Here is a 5,368-nt window from a genome sequence, read left to right as displayed (position 1 = left end):
GTAAATACAAGCATCTATTAAGGATGATCAAGGATGTCCTCATTTGAAATGTTACTGGCTAGACTTATCTTTACTTATTTGTCTTGTGTTATCATATTATTGAATTTAATAACAAAAAAGATATATTTGATCATGATTTTTACATGTTTACTAGGATATTTGAGAGGGAAATCTTAATTAAGTTAATGAATAAGTGTTCAATATATGATTTTTTTTCCATATTAAGGATGTTCTTTTACATGTGTTTTGTTGGTTATGTTATAGTTTATTATCTCTGCTATATATAAATCATGAGTTAAAGACTTCTTAAATTTTAAAATACTTGTTGTTTATTGTACAACATGCTATGCATATATTTAAAAAATTTTAAGGGTAATGTTGTCTTTACAGCACATCATAAATATGTATAGTTACTTTAGTTTCTTACATGATTGTTTCAAATTTAGTCCTTTAACTATAATAAAATTTTGTTAATTTATAGTATACTTATACATCTACCCCTTATTTAAAACAAACTACCTCCACGACTTTTAAATGTTCATAACTTTTTCACACGTTAATATTTTTTTAAGAAAATTGTTCTATAAAAATGAACATTTTATTCTCTTTAATTTGAGTATGATATTGCTAGAGTTTATTAATTTTAAAAAATTAACATTTACGTGATTACCGGTTTGTAACAATGGGTTAGGTTCGGCGGTTCGAATCATGGGTCAAAATGAATTAGAGTCGGAACATGTCAATACAAAAGCTGGTTAATTTGGTTCGGGTCGGGATGAGTTCAGGTTGAAAAGGGTCATGTAAAAAGGGTATCGGGTCGAAACGGTTTCGAATTAAACGGTGTCTGGTCCAGATGGGTTTCGGGTCAAAACGGGTTGGTTTGAAAAACGATTTATTTGAAATTGTTGTACATTTTAGGCATCAGTTCCGTGATGAAATTTTTACACGTACCATACCCGATAAATGTGTCCAACACCACGTAACGAGCATAACCCAACCTTGATAAGCGCCCAACACCACGTAACGCACAAGTAATCAACGTGAGTTACACACATGATGTCGGTTAAGCATTTTAATGCATGTAACATGCATTCAGGTGCCGGTTATGTGTGTTCAACTGTCAGTTACACACGTACTAGCTTTGCACGAGTTGTGTGCCCAATTTCGAGTTACGAACGCACCGTCATCGGGTTTGCGCACGCACTCCGCTACATAGCGCGGGCACCTGACTAGTATTATACTAACAAAACATGTACTTTGGATTAACATTTATAATTTTTTTTTGAAACGGTTAAATGTAAAAACCTAACACCTTATTAGAAAAATAAAATAAAAAAGAAAAGTATATTATTATTATATATAATAAAAAGAAAGTTTGGCGCCGCTGGACTATGATTGGTCCATTTGGCGGCGCCTGACTGTTCAAGTATTATATATATTATTTTAGTTTTTTGTTTCAAGTTTGATGATTAAACGGTTATTTGTGTCGACTCACCACTGCAACGGCTGGAACAGACAACGCGCAGGATTTACCAACGACCGGATTTTATATACATTTTTGTTTAAGTTCTGGAACCATAAAGAACGTAACCAAAACCGACCGAATTGATGTCGACTAACAACCGTAACCCCGGGACCAACGATGCTCGAATTTTACCAACGCCCGGGTTTTATCGACCGAATAAACGCCGTTTTAGCTATTTGTTTTTTATATGTTAATTTGACGAATTTATTTTTTGGGTTTTAATGCTTACATTTTACCAACATTGTTTATATTGTCCTGTAACAAAAATAACTGAAACCGACCAAATTCGTGTCGACTCACCGCCACAACGCTGGGTACAAACAATGCTCAGGTTCTTTACCAACATTGTTTATACTGTATAGTAACCGAAATCGACCAAATTCGTGTCAGCTCACCGCCTCAACGCCAGGTACCGACAATGCTCAGATTTACCAATGTTCGGGTTTTAACGGCCAAATAAACATCATTTTAAATATTTTATTTGTTTTAACACTTGCGTTTTAGAATTTAGAGCAACATGACAAGTATTTAAGCATATCTAACCAGTCCCGGCCCAACGCGTCAGGTAATTTACTAGTTTATAATGAGTAATTGGTTGTGTCTTTTCTAATGGGCCTTTGTTAGTTTAGTATGATAAGCCCATCCCATACTGTTTTTGCAAGGACCAAACCCAGCTTAGGTTGCCATTTTCATCCACTAATTGTGGGCTTGTGGCACCATCTTTCACTATATAAGAACTAGGGAGTTTGTAGACGGCATGACATGACGGGATTTCGTTCGGTATCCATACGATTTGTTACGGTACTGACACTTGAAGGTTCATATAACTTGTGAATAGAAAAAAAAAACAAGGAACATACGTTGTTTGAATAGAACTCCTTAGAATTTTCATATGTGCACAATATCATATTATCAACCCACATGATTATCAAGTACATGTTTAATACATCAAATTACAATCCAGTACTAATCATCATATCTAAATTGGTGGCACGGGCTCTCCATCTGTCTTTAAATCCATTTTTGAACCTCTAATGTATTAAATCGACACCATAACCCTATTTGAAGCTTCAAAATTAAATTTGATAAATACAAAACGTTAGAACAAGTCAGCATACATACACACAGTTTCTGCTGTGTTTTGAGGGCCACAGTGGATTCTAGTACCATTTCTGAGTCATGCACACTCAACAGTGATGGAATGCCGTTAGCCGTTGATTCTTATGAAATCAACGGCGGTTCTCCATCATCATCTACTATATTCAGTTCACCCCACGCTCTTTGTTTACTTTTGATATCAATGCTTTATGTCTCATTTCACCAAGTATTTGATAGCATGTAGGCTGTAATGGGGATCTTGTCTTCAATTCTATGTATTTGTTATTAGGTTTGTTTATGGAAATGTAATTTTTTTCTTGTATTTTCCTTCCTTTTCGTTTTACGAGTATAATATTATGTCAAATTACCCTGCGATTAATAGACGTGTAGGTTCGAATATGGAATTTCGTGAAGTAACTGTATATTTATAAGGCAGTCTTTAACACGAACATTGGCGGTCATGGTCCTACACTTATATAAGTGTAGGGGTCGGCTATATCTGAAAATATTTTTTGAGACTTACGTGTATGTAAAAATCTCATTCGACTTCTAACAATCAATCCTATCATGACCAGTTTAAACAGCTTAATCCTACACTACATGTTTTTAAACGAGTCAACCATAACACGTGCCGACCCAAAGTTTTGTGTCATGTGCTGGTTGTATTTGCTTAAATCTAATTAACGCCTAGGATTGAATTTGAACCATAAGATGTGTATTTGCAGGCGATGAAGACTACATGTCATTCCTTAGTGCATTATGTCACAATTGCAAACCTGAAACGGACTACAAGCACATAACGAACCGTGACTAATATTGTGGGAATGAGCCGTACGCCTGTATGGTATGTTGGAGTGCACCATATGGAGCTTCCATGCAGGTGAACCCAACCCACTTTTTTATTTTTCACCCCACTTTTTATTGCTAATGGTTAAAAAGCCATGTGATCAACATTCATTTGTCGGTTAATGTTAGAATAACATTAGTAGTAGCAGTAGTCGGGGTTATGATTGTTTTTTAGCATGGTTTGTGGTTGTTATATTGTTGGACACAATTTTGTTAGGTCGTTGGTACATTGGTTGAAAATTATTTTGACTATTGAGGTAAACTTTTTGCTGATTGGCTTGATTTGGAAACTATGGCGACTCTTTGCAATTTAGGGTCTAAGCAGTTAATGCGTCAATAACCGATATCCGTCAATAACCGATATCTGAGATCAATTATTGCAGTGATAACTCGGTAATTTTTAAATCATGTAAAATTCATATATATTAATTTAACATCAACAATTCAGTATAGTCTCCTACCATTATCAAATTAACCTATTACAAATTGCAAAACACTAACAATCGAGTATAGTCTCCTACCATTATCAAATAAACCTATTACAAATTGCAAAACACTAACAATCGTAGTATATTAATTTAACATCAACAATTCAGTATAGTCTCCTACCATTATCAAATTAACCTATTACAAATTGCAAAACACTAACAATCGAGTATAGTCTCCTACCATTATCAAATAAACCTATTACAAATTGCAAAACACTAACAATCGTAGCAAGTACGAATTGATTGAGACTTAAAATACTAACATTGAACACTAAAAGTTGATAATTAAGACTTAAAACATTGATATCGGGAATATCTGTGATACATCGGTCAAATATCGGTGATATATCGGTCAAATATTAGTCCACTATCACTTAAATATCGGCCAATATCGTTGATATTCTAAACCGATATTCTGATTTATATATCGCCACTATATCACTGATATATCGGTATCGACTCCACGGTTTAGGGTGAACGAGCACATGAACATGTGGAACACAAACAAAACAAAACACGATACCAACTTGGCCAGCAACAACACGCGGGTACAATTACTAGTACTAATTTATTGGTTGTACTACCAATACTAATTTATTGGTTTACTATAGTTTAAATGAAATCATCTTCGTTTTATACTAAAGGCTTCTAAAGGAAAATATTTTGATGTTACATATATCTTTCATCTTTTATTTTACACCATCATAAGAGATGCTTGAATCAATCACGTTTAGAATTATGCGATTTCTCCCAATTCACCCCATCAAAATGCTTAACCACAACATGACTTAACGTGCCCGGATCAACACACCGATACGTAACCGCGATTCCGCTGTTGAACCGCGTAGTATAAAACGATGTTATGCCACAAACCTTACAGAAAGTATGCTTTGCTGCGTGAGTCCCAAAAGTGTAGGTGGTGATGCAGTTTTCGGAGTCTCCCAGAAGCCTAAATCGCTCAAACGGAACAACAAAATGAGTGTTTCTTCTCATGTAACAATCCGAGCAGTTACACTGCCATGCCACCACGGTGGGTGGCGACTCAGCGCGCCATCTAACACGTTTACAGTGGCATCCGCCGTAGTGAACCGCCATGTCGGAACCCATGGTTATATTTGATGGTGTACGTACGGTGGTAGTGATATTAATTGAGGATTTATAAGGAAGTTGGCGTTGTGTAAAATTGACACGTATATTGTGTAGATAGAGGCAAGGTGACTCATGTTAACATGCATCCCCCTCTACCGGTTACAAATTATTTATATTTTATACCATGTGGTATTTAGAGTTTAACATTCCACATTTTATGACTAGACTGTTAAATCGAATAAAAAGGTGAACGTAAAAAAGATGAATCACACATGCATGTTGTGTGGTGTTAATTCGTTAAAATTAGAACGAAACGTAAAAG

General features: G+C 35.2%; 1 pseudogene; it reads right to left on the bottom strand.

Annotated features, from left to right (window-relative positions):
* Positions 1–4,609: 4,609 nt before the first annotated feature.
* Positions 4,610–5,152, bottom strand: LOC143602964 (uncharacterized; annotated as a pseudogene).
* Positions 5,153–5,368: the final 216 nt, after the last annotated feature.

Source organism: Bidens hawaiensis, unplaced genomic scaffold (assembly GCF_021521415.1).
Source record: "Bidens hawaiensis isolate Kalapana, Puna unplaced genomic scaffold, B.hawaiensis_p1.1 tig00060233_1, whole genome shotgun sequence".
Taxonomy (NCBI): Eukaryota; Viridiplantae; Streptophyta; class Magnoliopsida; order Asterales; family Asteraceae; genus Bidens; species Bidens hawaiensis.
Note: the sequence above shows the minus strand (reverse complement) of the source record. Positions and strands in the feature narration are given on the sequence as shown.